Raw genomic sequence first — 17,781 nt, 5'->3', positions numbered from 1 at the left:
TTGTCTCCTTGGAGAAGCCTCAAGAGACATCCATGCCTTTGCGGTGGAACCTGTACAGCCCAGCCAAACCCTCCGAGGTCTCTGGGTCTATTCAGAATTGGTCTTATGGTCTCCATTTCTCATCCAGCCTAGCTGAGGTTTGTCGCTGGCACTTTGGAGGGAACCTTCTTTGTTCCTTGGGCAACCTTAACCGGGAACATCCTGTGGGCCGTGAGTGCAATGAGGAAAGTGAAGAGCAGCATGCAGGACATTTTTTTTCCCCTCTGAGACCGGGACTCTGGTTGCCCAACCCGGCCTTGAACTCACTGTGCAGCTAAGAATGACTTTGAACTTCTGATCCTTCCTTCGGCCTAAACTTCCTGAGTGCTAGGTTTAGAGTGGTGCACTACGAGACCCGAGTTTACATGGCGTGCGGGGAACCCTGAGCCCACAGTTGCATGCACATTGTGCAAACATTCCACCGACTGAGCTGCCCCCCACCCCCAGGCTCTTACGTTAACTGAAGGAGAAAAGCCGAGGTTTAGGAGAATTGGTGGGAGGTAGAAGGGTCCCCCGCTCACTCTCTGCCTGGTTAGGCGTTTACTTCAACTCACCTGCCCCTTAGTCTCTTCACATGGCTGATGGGCATGTTTGGGGCATCTCCTTGATTGCTAATTGATGTAGAAAGGCTCAGCCCACTGTGGGTGGTGCTGTTCCTGAGCACCTGAGCCCGGCCCGTATGAGAGAGGTCGCTGAATGAGATGAAAACCTGGAGCCAACGAGTGAGCAGCATTCTGTGCTTGTTTTGTTTTGTTTTTCTTCAAGTCTTGAGTTCCCTCGCTGGACTATAACCTTTAAGGTGAAATGAACCCTTTCCTCTCCAAGTTGCTTTTGGTTACGCTATTCATTAGAAAGCAGACGCGGATGCGCCTCTTTTCAGCTCTTGATACTTGGAGTTGCCCCCCTTGCTTTCCCAAAAGGCCCGTTCACTTCCTTCAGGTGGACAGGAAAGCTGACGCCTGTAGTGCTCTGCCCGTGACGTTGAGATTGGCAGTGAAGCCGCTGGTGGGTGTGAGGCCGACTTAAACGATAAGGGGGCACGCACATCCATAGTCACGTGTGCATGTTTAATGTGCTTGTACTGGAGAGCTTTGCTTGATGTTTGGAATAAGGTTCTCGGAGCCCTCCGCTGCCTCCCGGCGTGTGGATTTATGGTTTGTCTTCTGTGCGCCTTTTCTGGTAATTTCTTTTGAAAACAGCCTGCGACGCTTTTGCAACTGGGGAAGAAATAACAAATGCTTTCTTCTCCTGAGGCTACATTAGACCAGCCCACAGTTTCTCATCGCCTCCTCTTGCATCATAGGGAGGCCTGTGGTTTCACAGGTATTTGGTTTCTGCTCAGTTTATGTATATATATATTTGGTCTCCCATTATACCCAGATGTGAATTGTGATAAAGGTCACAGGCAGACCCAATCTGGCCAGGAAAGTTCAAACTCATCTGAAGGCAGAGGTCATGAGCTTCTGGAACTTGGACCATTTTGTGTTTATGAGATTCTCAGATCCTGAGTATCTACTGTTTCCTGGACAAGTGAGAGTATTTCTCGGGATTCAGAGAGACGAGGTGTAGAGCCAGCCTTTGGATATTTGAACATGCTTGGAGAGACTAGAAGGGTATAATAAGGATGTAACTAATGTCTTATGTTTACAGCTGATGACATTCAGAGAGTTAGATCTGATGGTGGATGGTTCCCCCAGGAACAGAGCTGGGCATCTTCCACCACCGTGGGACTTTCTGTCCTTCTGCTGGAAGCCTCTTCTACTCACAGAGGAGAGCCCTCCTCTTGACTGACGGCTATCCTGATGACGTCACCTGGCATGCTCTGTCCCTACTCCTGGGAGTCAATGGGCAATGTGGGATATAATGCAAGTACAGAGGTTTTGTTTTTTGTTTTTTGTTTTTTTTTTTTTACTGTGTCTGGTCTCAGCTGGAAATATCACTGTATATCCAGGTATAACCTTAAAATCCTAATCTTCATGCTGCTTATTCCTTGGTGCTGGGATTATAGACATGTATGGTATAGCATATATGGTTTTATGCATGCTAGGGATTGAACTCAGGGCTTTGTGCATACTGGGCAAATATTCTCATCAATTGAGTGACATTCTCACCTTCCTGAAAAATATCATTGTTTATTAAATTATGCCTAAAATGTTGTGTAAACTGTTGATCTCTGGCTGTAAACTACTGATTCCTTACCTGAAAGCCTATGCCACTGGCTTCCAATCCCGGTTAACTAAGGTGACAGGTGAAATGCATGACTCTTCCTAAGCAGCCAGTAATCCATTAGTTATTTGTACACCTGTTTTGCTTGGTTACATAGGCACCTGTGTCCCTTTATCCTGTCACCCGAGGCTGGGGGATGTGGACCCAGGGCTGGCTCCGGAATTCACTTGGGGAAGTTGAGCTGGTTACAGCTAGAAGGCTTTGTTATCTTTGGGACCATCCATGTCTTGTTCACCCCGTGGGGGTCTTTGAATGTGTTGGTCACTAAAGAGGGTGATGCGATGGTAATGATGATTTTAAGATATGGATGAGGACTGGAGAGGTGACTCAGTGGAGAAAGTGCTTGCCACACAAACTTGAGGACTGGAGTTCAGATTCCAGAACTGTGTAAAAGCCACGCAGGCATGGTGGCAGCCTCTAATCTCAGCACTCTGGAGGCAGAGACTGAGGATCCCTGGGGCAAGCTGGCTAGCTCAATAAGCTGACATTGGTGTTCAGGGACAGACCCTGCCTATCTGAATGAAGTAGAGAGCTACTGAGGAACATACTGGTCATTAACTTTCCCCATTCATGCCTCCCTCACACTGTGTGTGTGTGTGTGTGTGTGTGTGTGTGTGTGTGTGTGTGTGTGTGTGTGTGTGTGTGTATGTGTGTGTGTATGTGTGTGTGTGTATACTCACATACATGTGAATATGCATATATGTGCATGAAAATCACACACACATACACAGGAAAGGAAGGAAGAGGGAGAGGAAGGAAGAAAGATGAAAGGGTGAGAAGTCAGAAGGCCTGAGGAGAGTTGCGCCAGCTTGCTTCCACACTTCAAACTTTCTCCATCCACAGAAAGGCTTGATTTCTCTACTTGGGAGTAAGAAACATTGGTGGTTTAAGATGGTCGTGTGAGCATACATGACGATATTGGTCAGTAGTTTTAAATTGGAGTTACTCTTTAATGTTAGTTATTTTCCCCACCTCCCCCTAGGATGCAGAATGATTGACCTTGTAACAACTCAGCCATCTGTAGTTGTCATGACTACCATGTCTTCCCGGGACCCCAGGGGGCTGTGTCCTGAGATTCGATTGGGGTGAATGATAAGTTACCCATGGTCCAATCACAGTTACTACTGTGTGCAAAGCAGCCACTGTAGACAGCAGCATTTTAGGTGGAAGCTACTGGAACTCACTGCTTTCCCATGGCAGCCTCTACTCCAGTGGTCCTGAAGTATGGTGTGAGAAGATGTGGGGGGCATCCTTTCTGAGGGGTTCCAGGACTTGACTGTGTCACTCAGAATATTTCTGAGCAGTGGGTTGTGCAGCTGGCAGGAAGGGGGTGGCAGGGCAGGTGCACAAGACGCTGTTTCAGGTGATTGCTAGGAAGGTGTGTTCTCCAGGGCAGTGTTTCTCAGCCTTCCTAGCGCTGTGACCCTTTAGTACAGTTCCTCATGGTGTGGTGACACCCAACCACAAAATTATTTCATTGATACTTCACAACTGTAATTTTGCCACTGTTATGAATTGTGATGTAAATGTTTGATATGCAGGATATCTGATCATGCAACCCCCCCCCCAAAGGGGTTGTGACCCACAGATTGAGAACCACTGCTCCAGTGGGGACAATTTCCAGCTTCCTCCAACTAAAGTCTAGTTCATTTGATATATTACTGCAATTCACCTGTCTTAGTTGCTGCTATATAGCTCTGATGAAATACCATGACCCAAACAGCTTATTAAAGAAAGCATTTAATTAGGGAATTGCTTAACGTGTCAGAGGGTTAGTCCGTGATTATCGTGGTAGGGAGTGTGGTCAAGGCAGGCATGGTGCTGGAGCAATAGCTGAGAGTTTACATCCTGATCCACAAGCAGGAGGCAGAGAGAGAGAGTGGGCCTGGCATGGGCTTTTGAAACCTCACCCCTACCTCAACAAGACCACACCTCCTCCAACAAGGCCACACCTGTAGCTGTAACCAACTGTCTTATTAAATAAGAAACACAGAACCAATGCAAAGAAGAAAGCCAAGAGATCAGAGCTAAGAGCCTTACCACCTGCTGCAGCTAGCCTCTTCAGCCAAGAGACCTCTCCGAAAGGGACCTACTTCCTGTGTGTTTGTCTTTATATAGACTTTCTGTTCTGCGTTCTCATTGTTGTAAACCCAAACACATGACTGCCTCATCACTGCCTGTTGTACAGCCCTCCAGGTCTTCTATGGTTTTGAGATTAAAGGTGTGTGTCTCCAATGCTGGCTGTATCCTTGACCACACAGAGATCTACCTAGCTCTTCTACCAAGTGCTGGGATTAAAGGCGTGCGCCACGAACACCCAGCTCTGCTATGACTTGCTATTAGCTCTGACCCCCAAGCAACTTTATTAACATACAAATAAAATCACATTTCAGTAATCCTTTCCAAATGCTTCCATTAACTGGGGACCAAGCATTCAAGCATTCTTATGGGCGCTGTTCTCATTCAAACCACCATACTACGTTTAAGAATGTTAGTGAAACTCAGTTCCTCACCCAGAGACACAGCTCCTGTTATAGTGATTTTCAGTAGCTGTGATCGAATAGACAGACAAAAGAGGTTTAAGGGAGAAAGGGATTATTTTAGCTTAGAGTTCCAGGGCAACGGAGCCCCTCGCAGTGGAGAAAAGTGTGGCTACGGAGGGCTAGGCTGGTTGGTCTCCCTTTGTTAGCGGTCAGAAAAAGCAGAATGAGAACATGAAGTGGAGTTGACTAGAAAACCCCATTAAACTACCTCCTCCAGCAAAGCTACCCCTCTCCAAGGTGCCGCAACCAACTCAAACAGTGCCACCCACCGAAGACGAGGCGTTCAAACGCACGAGCCCGTGCGGGACACGACACACTCAATCACGACAGCTCCTTTACCACCTTCCTGGGGCTCCCGAGATCGCCCAGTGTAGGAGGAGGAGACTGTGGAGAGGGCAGCTTAGTGTGAGTTTTGGGGATGCCAGCTCACCACTCCTGCCTGCCCTCATTCCTGCCTGCCCTTACCTTCGGTTTCTGCTGGCCTGCTGTGGGAACAGGCATTGGCTTACATGAGAAGTGTCTCAGGGGAGCCCAGGCTGGGGCAGAATGGCAGCCGGGTCCACAGCTCAGGCTCCAACCTAGAGCATCCTCAACTAATCGACAGTAAAGTGTACAGGCTGCTGCCATTCCTTGCCCCCCGAAAGGGCCGACTGTGGGACTGAGTGTGCTTTGGCATCAAGAGTCCCCTAGGATTAAGCCTCCAGTAGCCACACCGGTCGCTCAGAAAATAGCCACCTTCACTGGCTGGCTGTCCTTGTCTGCTGCACTTCTCTATGTCTGTAACTGGGTTCTGTGGGAAACACTTCCCAATATCATCAGAGTACACTTGAACCATTGCGGGCCTCTGGAAGCAGTCCAACTCAGAGCCCTCTGCAGATTTCTTTGTTCTTAAGTGTGAAGTGAGTATGCCCGGGAGCTTGTTGGGCACATGATTAAAGAACAGAGAATATGGATGTCCTTTAAACTCAAAGCACTAAACTGGCTCGGTAGGGCTTTTGTTTTAGGTCAGAGTTCTGTTTACAGTTCAAGGAACACAGAGGCTTTCCAGAAATGGGTCTGTGTGTTCTGTAAATTGTCCATACCCCTAGGGCAGGGGGACAGGGTTGCCTCTTCAGAGGATGCTTGTTTCTGGGACACCTCTGAGACCCTTTTAAACTGCACACTCCTGTCCTATGGCCGACCTTCCCGAGGGTATTGTAGCCATGGCTGGAGAAAAAAATGAGATTGTAGATGAAGGCAGAATGTCACTTCCCAAGGTGATGTTGTCTAGGGACGGTCAAGGTCAACATGCCTGGACCCAGCTCATAGCCATCTTGTCTGGCCAGTCCTTCAAATTCCCTCCCCTCTATAGATCACTCTTGAGAAGGGTGGGTGAGGCATGTTCTGGAACATTTTGGTTGTCTTTAATTGCATTAGGAACCCTAAAAGAGAGTACTATGTGAGATGACTTAAGAGTCAGTGTGGCGGGGGAGTCATTTTGCAGAGAGTGCCCAGCTAACACACAGGGCTTAACAAATGGGTCAGCCCGAACCACAGCATGGGCTCCTGACTGGTGTGGCCAGCTCTGCCAATTATTCCTTGCTTTCCATCTTGGGGGAAGCCAGTGATTTATTCTGGGGACACTGAAGAGACTCCTGGAATTGAATGAGCTCTTGTGGCTGTGGCAGTAATGAGGCCGAGCCTGTGAGACAGACGCCTGGCACCGAGGACTGAGCTCTGAGTATCCTTGCCAGGGAGGTGAGTCTGCCCCTGAGCACAGCAAGCCAACACACTTGACAAAAACATTCATTTCCTCCAGTTCTCTAAAATAGCAGCTGGAATGACCTGTCCGTTTATTTGTTTATCTTTACAAGTCAGTTTAGCCACAGTGTGGGGGAGAGCAAATGGATTCTTCTGTGGAACAGAGTAGATACCCCAGTCCGACAAAGCAGCCACCAGCGTGTCTGAGGATCCTCCTCAGAGTGATGGTCAGTATTCACAGTGTCCTCTGTGTGTCTCAATGCCTGCAGTGGACCAGGGAGGCTGGTCAGTGAGGTCTGAGGTCAATGACACTGTGGCCATGGCATGACTAGAGAGACCAGCACCTGGACTCAGGCATACCCAGTGATTGTTGCCTCAAAGCCCAACATCCCATTGCTACCTTAGGAGATGCTTATCCTCGGGGGTGAAGCTCCTGGGGTGACGGCTATGGGAGTGGGGGCAGCCATTCTGGAGGCCCCTTGATTGAGCCCAATCTTATTGGCCTCATCTGCTAACGTTCGGATCCCCAGTGGGGCATCAGTGTTGGTGTGGATGAATTGCAACCCCCTAAACTTCAGGATTCATACTGCAGTCCTTACCGGGGCTTGGGATCTAAGAATGTGAGCTGATTTGGAAGGCAAATCTCGTGCAAAGGTTGTGAGGTTGAAGGTCACTTACCGTCGGGTCAATGCTTCAGCTCAGTTGGGTCATGCTCTTCTAAGAGGGAGACATGTAGAGACAAGGACACAAGGAGGGAGGAAGATGTGAAAGAGGGCCCGAAGATTGCCACATTGCTCCTCCAGGTGCTCAGGAGCCAATTTGCAGACCGCCCCCCCATTTAGCTCCAAGGTCTAGAACTGCGGGACAACTCATTTCTATTGGGTTCAAGCCTGTCTGTCTGTCTGTGATAACAGCAGCTGTAAGAGACAAAAGCATGCAGATACCATTTTCCTCATTGTATGGACCGAGGCCCAGAGAGTCAGGGGCTTTATGAAGCCTGCAGAGAGTATGCTAGGCACTGTGGGACCCATGCCTAGAAGTTAGCCATATGTCAGCCCCAAGGTGCTGGGCCAGTTTTCTCCCAATGGGTGATCTCCGGGCTGCCAGGGGTTTCCTGCCAACAGCCTTTTTCTTTACTCAGAGCTTGGAACCCCATTTATTATTGTAAAATTACAAACTACACAGAATTTAGTGCCTAGAATTCACTCCCCCGGCTTTCAAAAATCACTCTAGCGAAGTATGTTTGGCATTTAAGAAGCTCTACCCATTTACCGTCTACTGCTCTCAATTTGCGGATGAGTTAACACACACATAGAAATTACCATTATCTGAGGAATAAGCAAATCCATCATCAGCCTTGATTTCCTCCAGCCTCACCAGCGATGTTTTTGTTTTATGATGAAATACTGAAAGGCAAGGAGATGGCTCACTGGGTAGTGTCCCCACACAGGAGGATCCAAATTCAGATCCCCAGGACCTATGAAAAAACAAAACAGGTGCTGTCCTTGCCCCTCACCGACGCAAGGGTGGTGGTGGTGATGGTGGGGTGTGATGCCAGGAGAACCATCCCGCCCTTCACAGGAAAACTTGCCCCACCTCTCATGGGATAGCTGGCCCCACCCATCACAGAAGAACTGGCCCCGCCCCTCATGGGAGAACTGGCCACACCCCTCAGGAGAGCTGGCCCGGCCTCCCACTAGCCTGCAACCCTGCAGTGCACAGGATGGTGAGCCTGCGCACTGGAGAGCTAACCCCGCCCTGTTCTGGCCTCCACAAGGCTCTCCTCAGCTGGTGGCTTCTGGAGCACATGCAGGCAGGGAAGGACTCATGGGACTGCACACTGACCGTGCTCCAGTGAACATATGGACAACACAAGATGGACTTTGGGTTTTTTTTTGAGGGTAGGGTCACAGGGTAGAGGGAAAGACATGGGGAGACTGAGGTGAATGTGATTGGGGCGTATGATGTGAGATTCCCAAATAATAATAATCATCATAAATAAAAATCACCGTGGCATATATGTGCCTTCATACACATATGCATGCAAATAAATAAGTACATGCCAAAAAGCGTTTTTTTTGTTTTGTTTTGTTTTGTTTTTAATGTCAGGCAAAGGTCGGGGAGGTAGGCAGATCCATGAAAGTCATTGGTCAGCCAGCCTAGTCTACCCTGAGCTCCAGGTTCACTGTCTCAAAGAGTAAAGGTAAAGAGCAGTCAAGGAAAACACTCACCTTGAGTTTGGTCTGTTGCCTACATGTATGTCCACATGTATGCGGACACACACGTACACAGATGCACATACACACCCCTAACTCAAAAGAAAAAAATACTTAAGAGATTTACTGTCATATATTATAAAGCATTATTGGCAATCTTCCTTTTAATTAATATTTTAGCACTGGGAATTGTACATTGACCCTTCTCCATGCTCCATAAGACAACAGTCAGAGTCTCGGTGTGTGAATTCTGTGCACCAGGATCACTCCTGGCTCCACCACACATCACTAAACATTTTGGGGAGCCACATTTTTTCTTTGTTTCTTTTAATATGAAGTGTGGCTTCCTAGAATTCCCAGTAACCATAGAAAAGCCAACTGCTGCCATTTTAACTAACATTATTATAATTTTTTAAAAGTATGTGTTTGAGTGTTTAGCCTCCACGTATGTCTGTGCACCATGCACATGCCTGGCTTCTTCCAGAAAAGAGGATCTGTAGCAGGAATCTTCAATGGTCTTATTCATAAGAACAAACCTGGAGCCAGGTATTGGGGTGAATGCTGGAAGATCAGAGAAGCAGAACAAGCCACAGCTACCTCACCTTGCCAATTCCTCAGCTGATCCTGTTTCCTCAGACTGGAAGCCTCTGAGTCCTCATCCAGAATGGGTCTCAGCTGAACTGTTGCTCAAAAGCCTAAAAGCTTAACCAGCCAAATGCTTCTAGTTCCTGGTCCTCATGCCTTATGTACCTTTCTGCTTTCTGCCATCACTCCCTGGGATTAAAGGCTCTCTTCATGGGATTAAAGGAGTGTGTCACCATGCCTGGCTGTTTCCAGTGTGGCTTTAAACTCAGAGATCCAGAGGGATTTCTGCCTCTGGAATGCTAGGATTAAAGGCATGTGCTACCACTGCCTAACCTCTATGTTTAATATTGTGGCTGTTCTGTCTCTGACCCCAGATAAGTTTATTAGCGTGCATAATATTTTGGGGAACACAATACCACCACAGGGATCTGGTCTCCTGGAACTACAGTTAAAGATGGCTGTGAGCTGCCCTGTGGGTGCTGGGAATCGAACCTGGGTCCTTTGAAAGAGCAGCCAGTGCTCTAACCACTGAGCCCTCTCTCCAGCCCCTACCTCCTCTAGGCTTCCCACTGTCTTTTTGCCTGGTTTTTATTGCAGGCGCTGTCATTGGCTGGATTCAGCAGCTGGATTTAGCCATTCACCAGGAAGTCACATGTGTTCCTCTGGGGACAGAGGTACAGAATTCCCCCGAGCCCCCTCCCATTTCCAAGCCTGAAACCCTTTCCTGGTCTGCTATTGCTCCAGCTGTCTGGTTTCTTGAGACTGGCTATTGTCTTTGGCACTTGGGGCCTGGTCATGGTTGTGGGGAATGTCATGGGTGGGGACGCCGTGGCCAGCCGTTCTACTGGAGATGGTAATTCCCCATGTGGTTCAGCCCAGACCCACAGGAAGGGAGAGAAGTAGGGCAAGGTGAGTTTACTCAATGCCCAAAATAAAGCCAGACCCAGAGAGTTCCGTGGACAGCTGACATGCCAGGACTCCTTCTGCAGAGCTAGTGGCAGGAATGGATAAGGAGACAGGAGTCCAGTTCCCAGGTCATCCTGTGCCTGCTCACCACAGGGCGTCCGCCTGAGTCCATAGCTACCCACTAGGCTATCAGCAAGCTCCTAAGGACCACTGAGAGAGCGCATTGAGGGCAAGATGTGTGAAAGGGCGAAGGTCCAAGATGTGGGAGCCCGTTCTGGGGTTCCTCGTGGCTTTACCCAGCAGGTCCGAATAGAGGATGATCAGGACCACGGGCCTGAGTGCAGGTGTCTGAGTTGGTCTGCACTTGGCTGTGCTGGGGGAGGAGGTCTTTTGCTCCACCCCTTGGCGTCTCTATAAAAACCCTGGACCAGAGACAGTCCGGGCCCGTTGGAATAGGTTCCAGGCCCTCTCGAGGCTATCCTTTATTTTCTATCTGTTTATCTCCGCAAGATTCTCCGCTATAAATCCTTCTATCTAATATTTCCTGCTGCTCGCACTCAAGAAAACTCTGGGAAGCTGTGGGGGTGGTGGGTAAACGCCCCACACCAAGAGAGCCTTTCTTTTGTGCTGGGATGTAGCCCAGCTGTTAGGGTGCTCGCCCAGCACGCATGAAACCCTGGGTTCCATGGGTTCCATCCTCAGCACCACATAAACGGTGGTCGATGGTTGTATGGCTTCAGAGCTCAGGAGGTAGATGCAGAAGGGACAGATGTTCAAGGCAAGCCTGTGGGCTGGTGAGAGCCCACCTCAGAAAATACAGCAGGATGAGAAGAAAGCTCTGCTCATTAGGGAACTGTCTTGCTCTCGGCAGATCCCCAAGACCCCAGTTGCCTGTCCCTGCTGATGAGACAAGGGGCTGAACGCACCCCATTCCAGCTCTGCCTCGTTTTTCATCTTTCTCGCCTCGCCTGATTTTTTTTTTTTTTCTTGATAGTTTGCAAAGCTCAGACATGGCAGGCTGGTTTTATAAGCAGAAAGGCTTGGGGAAGGAGCCCTCTTTTCTACACAGCTTTGGGGGTGAACTGCTCCCTTCATAAGGCTCTTATCGGTCCCGCAGCCTTATGCAAGTGACTGTAAATTAAGCTGATGCCACGGGAACCCTCCCACCTCACTTGAAGCCTCAGCAAAAGCCACGAGTCAGGCAGTTTCTCATCTAGCTTGGTGTCCACCTCCTCTTCTCTGCCACCTCCTCACGCTGAGCAGGGACTGCGGGCAGGCTCCCTTGGCTGCATGGGTGCATGTGTTAAGCTGAGTGACATCGCGCATGCCGAGGGACTTGGCTCACCTGTCAAACTTGGGGAGCTAACCTTTCTTGTTGCTGGGGAATGAAAGTGAAGTTACGTAATTTCCTGTCCTCAGCCCTGCCCTCCCTTCATTCCTCATGAGGCTTGTCGTGTGGACGATGCGATCTTCTGCTTTGGTATGACCTTCTGTGTAGGTAGGGCCTGAAGGAATGCAGCCCCAGATGGGTTGTTCTTGTCTTCTTAGCTGACTCTTGCTTCCTGGGACTAGATACAAGGGTTGGGAGGGCTGTCTTGTCAGTCCCCAGTCTTCCCTGCTCCTTCCGTTTCTTCAGAATGTGGACCAGTGTGTCTGTGATGGTGGCTGTTGGTTTGCACTTGTTCCCTAGGACCACAAGTGACATGACTGCAGGCTGTGGCTCCTGATTGCGTCCCCTCCTAGTCAAGGGCACCAGATGTGCTGTTGAGACCAAGGACTCAGTTCTTTTTTGTGGTTGCACCTAGGCCCGTCCCTGCTGTGGGATGTTCTATATGTCCTGTGAGAGCCTGTTCTCGGGTTCCTCGTGGCTTTACCCAGCAGGTCTGCATAGAGGATGATCAGGACCATGGGCCTGAGTGCAGGTGTCTGAGATGGTCTGCACTTGGCTGTGCTGGGGGATGGTCTGTATGTCAAGTTGCTCTGATTGGTCAATAAATAAAACCTGATTGGCTAGGCAGGAAGTATAGGCGGGACTAACAGAGAGGAGAAATAAAAGAACAGGAAGGCAAAAGGAGTCACTGCCAGCCGCAGCCATGGCGAGCAGCATGTGAAGATGCCGGTAAGCCAGAGCCATGTGGCAAGGTATAGATTTATGGAAATGGATTAATTTAAGATATAAGAACAGTTAGCAAGAAGCCTGCCACGGCCATACAGTTTGTAAGCAATATAAGTCTCTGTGTTTACTTGGTTGGGTCTGAGTGGCTGTGGGACTGGCGGGTGACAAAGATTTGTCCTGACTGTGGGCAAGGCAGGAAAACTCTAGCTACACATGCTCCCAGTAGAACCTTCTTGCAGATCTGGGTGTCTAGACAAGGCAATTTTGCGTGACGAATGTGATATGGTGTGGTGGTTTGAATAGGCACCTCCCCCATGGACTCATGTGTTTGAATATTTGATCCATAGGGGGTGGCACTGTTGGAGGCCTTGTTGGAGGAAGTGTGGCACTGTGGAGGTAGACTTTGAGGCCTCTCAAGCTCAAGTCTTGCCAGCGTGTCTCAGTCTTCACTTCTGCTACCTGTGGATCCAGATGTAGAACTCTCAGCTTCTCCAGCACTGTGTCGGCCTGCACGCCGCCATGTCCCGCCATGATGACAATGGACTAAACTTCTGAAACTGTAAACCAGCCCCAGTTAACTTTTGTAAGAGTTCCTATGGCCGTGGTGTCTCTTCACGGCAATACAACACTGACTAAGGCATAATGGCCAGCTGTTGGTTAGTCAAACCCAAGTCCTGATGGTGTCGTGACAGAACCCCAGGGGTTCCATCATCCAAGAGGCCGAAGAGCTGTGGGGTGTTGGGGGGATTCACAGCCAACTTCCCTGTGCTTCAGACTCTGACACTGACTCATTTCGTGACATTGGGCTCCCGGTAGGATTCCAGCACCTTAGCGTTCCCATCTTTAAACAATGTGGTTGCAGCATCACAGGGACAGATGGAGGACTTTGCAATTTAGTGGAAACTTAGTAGCTGAGTTGTGGTCAGAGCCGGCTGCTTTTGATGCTCTTGGCTGTTTGCCGAGACTCGCACCAGTAGGGAGACTGTTCACTTCCCAGTACAGCATTAGACTAAGGTGGCATCTTGGGCTCCTTTTGTAGTCTTAACACTCTTGTCTCAAAGTCACTAAGGGTTTCACCACAGACATCTTGGGTTTGTTTCCCCAGCCTTTCCCAGTTTCTCCTCTGCACAGTATTACCATTAAACCGACACACAAAGTGGCTGGACCCAAGCAGGCTTATCCCTTCCTCTGAGAGCCATACGGTGGGGGAGTTTCTGTGTCAGGCTGGGTGGCAGTGCAGAGTCCAGTGGCCATGGGTGGACAGATGGGTCAGAATTAGGTTGTGACTGTCTTTATTCTGGGCGCATGGATTTGGAACCCAGACCTAATTTCAGAAACTCGGTGTCATGACACATAAAGACTTACACAGAGGGAAAGGCTCGGGATGGAGGTGTCTTTTTGAGAGTCACTGGTCTCCACCCCATAGGTTGGTGTCTGGCCCCTCGCCTGCCTTTATAAATAAGTGCACTTGGATCCCAGCCAGGGCATGCGTTACACATTATCTCTGCGTCAGGGTTTAGTGGTCCACAGGGTGCTGTGGTTCACAGAGCCAGAAGTATTGACTGTGTGGTCCATTATGGATACAATCTGCTGACTGGTGGCCTTCCGGGCCCCACATCGCCAGGTCCTCACCAGCTGAAGTAAAGATGTGGATTTCAGGACAGACTCAGGTCCAGCTCCGTCCAGATTCGGACTTCACACACCTCTATAGTGTTGAACTGTATAGAATTCTAGAGGAAGAACAGCCATCTCAGTCGGGTCTTCATACTGAGAGTGGCTGAGTCCTGACGGTGGGAGTCATGTACATGCTAGTGGCATTTCCCAGTAGAACCACTGAGAGTGTGGTGATCGAGAGGGTTTAGGATGTCGCCACTGTCAAGGGGATTCTCATCACTCCATCTGCTTCCTGTTTCAGTTTCCCACCATCAAGTGAGTAAGGGAGTTCACAACATTAGCGTGTGGCTCAGGCCTGCCATCCCAGCTGCTGGGAAGGCTGAAGCAGGAGGGTTGCAAACTTCCAGGCTAGCTTGAGTTGCAGAATGAGTTCAAGGCCAACCCAGACAACTTCATGGGGGTCTCTCACATTTTAAAGTTGAAAATAGGCTCGGGAGTAGAGCTGAAAGGCAGAGCCCGGACTGCAAGAGGCTGCAGGTTTAATGGGTAGCACCATGCACACACAGATGCACATGCAGCAATGCATGCCTAGAATAGCAGCATGGGGGAGGTGGACACCAAAGGGTCTTTGAGGCTTCCCAGCCAGCCATTCTAGATGAGTTCGTTAGTTCCAGCTCAGTTAGAGACCCCGCTTCAAGAAATAAGTTGGAGACCCACCCACCACTTTGATCTGGTACTGCTTGGTGTCTGAACGTGTAGTATGAACCAGAACTTCAGGTCAGTACATCGTTCCACCCTCATCAGAGAAGGATTCACGACCTCAATAGATGGTAATTAACCAAGGACCCCACAACTAGCCAACACATAGAGAATAAGGACTTTGGGAAGGCCCAGCCCTAAATAGGATGTCTATATCACACCCCTCCCCTCAAGGCTCAGGGATCTATGCTGCATAGGAAGCAGGAAGAGTGTAAGAGCCGGAGGCAGTAGGTGTCTCTAAGGAAACATGCGACACAACAAGGTAAATGCACATAGGAACTCAGGAGGCTGTGGCGGCATGCACAGGGTCAGTCCAGGCTGACAAGTCCCAGCATGGAGAGGGGCATGTGGGCACGAGGTCCTACCCCCAGCCAAGAAGCAGTTGGCATTTGATTGCTACTAGGTGAAGGAAAGTCGCCTTCAGTGGAGTGAGTGACATGAGGTACACTGACCCCACACTCCAGGGAAGGTCTCGCATCCAGCAGTCGACCAGCACAAACTGCACTCCGTGTGTTGTTGTTGCTTGCTTGTTTTGTTATTTTTAAAAGAGGCAACAGGAGATTTGGTAGGCTGGGAGATGGGGGCAATGAGAGGAGTTGGTGGAGGGGGCTGAATATGGTCAGAATATATTTATGAAGTTCTCAAAGAATACATTATTTAAAAAAAAAAGAGCTGTGGAATAATTGAGAAAGCCACCTGACATCAGCCTCTGGCCTGTAGCCAGGGAGCCCCAAAGATCTACCTGTCTCTACCCCGCCCCCAGTGCTGGGGTTACAGATCCTACATGCACCCCACACGCCCATGCGTCTGACTTTTCTGTGGGTTCTGGGCATTTGAACTTAGGTCCTCATGTTTGGACAATAGACTTTTTCTCACTGAGCCATCTCCTCAGCCCAACTAGTCTTATTTCTTAATTCTTATTAGAATTTATGTTGCCCCCCCCTTCTTCTGTGGAAGAATTAAGCCTCTTTCCTAAGGTTGATGGGCTCGAGTTTCGACTTAGAAATGAGAGACGCTTGCGTCACTGCTTAGCTCTGACAGGGATGAGTCAACGGCATTGTTCTTTTTGACAATAGAGTAAATTTCGGATTTTAAATTAGGAAAAGATGCACAGGAGAGCAGACACACGTGGACACTTTTGGAATTCAGAGTTAGCTTGGAAAACGTGTAATACTGTGTCAGCTGGAACTTGTGATTTATGTAATACCAAATGATGTCTCCTACATTCCCGGAAGAGGCAGACCGATAGAATGATTGGTCACCAGCCTTTGGTTGAATTAAGAAGAAAAGTTATAGACCATCTATTCTGAATGACCATAATGGCCATGATGCTTCATTTATTAAAATCTTTGTAACTTCTAGTATCTATGAAGTTCCCCGTTGAACTTCATTAAAGATGTATATTGAGAATTCTGGCTGATTCAGTCAGTAAATTGCTTGTTGTGCAAACATAAGGACCTGAATTTAAACCCAGTGCCCATATGAAAGGCTTGGTCTAGTAGCATGCGCCATGCCTGGAATCCTGGTGCTGGAGGTAAGGAGGGAGACGAGAGGTTTCCTGGAGATCAGTGAACCTGTGAGTTCACTGTGACAGACTGTCTCAAAATATAAGGGGGCCAGTGCCTGAGGAATGATAGCTGAAGTTGACCTCTGCCTACTACATGCATAGACATACACATACACATACACACACACACACACACACACACACACACACACACACACACACACACACACACACACCAGCACACATAAATACAGAAATGCATAAATAAAAGCTCTCTCTTGGGGATCTTGCTGACATTTGCATGTGACCATTCTGTGCCTGGTCCAGCCCTCCCCACTTCCTTAGGTACCCGCTTCAGTGAACATCTTGGCATCTTGGTCTAGTGCTTACACCAGTAAACACAGCATATACTGCATATCACTGCATGCCTTGCATCTTTTACATACATGTGTTCTGCAGCTTTCCTGTTCTTCATCTTTCCTTGAGTAGCTGTGGTTGGTGTCCTGAGCCTTCTCCTTGAGTTGATTCTAGTCTCTTGGCATTACAAGCAGAGCCACAGTGACTAACTTTGGCCCAGTGCTGAGAAATGAGGTTACTGGGTCAGTGAGCCAATAGGTAAACTTTGGGTAGATATTGACCCACTCCTGGGTTCATAGCTCATGTTATTTTGAACCACTCTCAGTGGGGTGTTCCAGAAGCTCATAACCTCACCAACAGTTTCTCTTGCCAGGAATTTGGATCATTCCTCATTTGCTTACTGGAAATTGCATCTTCTGGCCATTTGATTTTTTTTCTGTGCACATTACATTGTCCTGTGATTAATAACCATTAAATCATTGCTATTGATTTGCTGATTTACTTTTTGTTATTTGTTTTTGTGAGACAGTCTTGCTTTGTTGCTTTGTCTATGCTGGAACTTTATATGTAGCCCAGGCTGCCCTCAAGCTTTAGGTAGACCTCCTGCCTCTGCTCCCTGAAAATTGGGGTGATAGGTGTGCCTTGTGCCTGGTCTTTTAGTTGATGGTTTTTGAACCTTGTATGGATTAAAGATGAACATTTTTGTTTGTTTGTTTTTTGAGACAGGGTTTCTCTGTATATCTCTGGCTGCCATGGAACTCACTTTGTAGACCAGGCTTGCCTTGAACCCAGAGCTCTTCCTGCCTCTGCCTTCTGAGTGCTGGGATTAAAGGTGTGCATGACCACTTCCCAGCTCAAAGATGTGCTTTTTGCCTATGATCAGTTTTGCATTGGTTTTGCGTTTTAAAAAAATCTCATTGGCTTTGAAGTTATTGAAATTTATTTCTACAAAGGAATGTTGCAGAAAGAAAAAGAGTCTCTCTTCCTTTTAATCGGATAGTTTTCCTTCAGTGAGCATGCCTGCATCCCTTGCAGTGACCCCACAGTGAAGGTGGGGCAGACTTTGAAAAATCTCCCCTCAAAGCACTGGCTAACTTTTTTTTCCCCCTTCGTATGGTACATACTTCCCTTTTCTGCTTTTACCAATCACTTTAACAGGCACATCATACTTGT

General features: G+C 48.6%; 1 protein-coding gene and 1 long non-coding RNA gene across 7 annotated transcripts in view; one reads left to right on the top strand and one right to left on the bottom strand.

The window, feature by feature from the left end:
- Positions 1-17,781, top strand: part of Rnf144a (ring finger protein 144A) — a 117,850-nt gene that overhangs the window by 40,367 nt on the left and 59,702 nt on the right. The gene's annotated exons all lie outside the window — the stretch shown is intronic.
- LOC121825197 (uncharacterized) lies at positions 6,610-8,062 on the bottom strand. Its single transcript, XR_006067323.2, has 3 exons — positions 7,871-8,062; positions 7,227-7,265; positions 6,610-6,811 (listed from the first exon to the last, which is right to left on the bottom strand). It is a non-coding gene; the product is annotated as an uncharacterized LOC121825197 (long non-coding RNA).

Source organism: Peromyscus maniculatus, chromosome 22 (assembly GCF_049852395.1).
Source record: "Peromyscus maniculatus bairdii isolate BWxNUB_F1_BW_parent chromosome 22, HU_Pman_BW_mat_3.1, whole genome shotgun sequence".
Lineage (NCBI taxonomy): Eukaryota > Metazoa > Chordata > Mammalia > Rodentia > Cricetidae > Peromyscus > Peromyscus maniculatus.
Note: the sequence above shows the minus strand (reverse complement) of the source record. Positions and strands in the feature narration are given on the sequence as shown.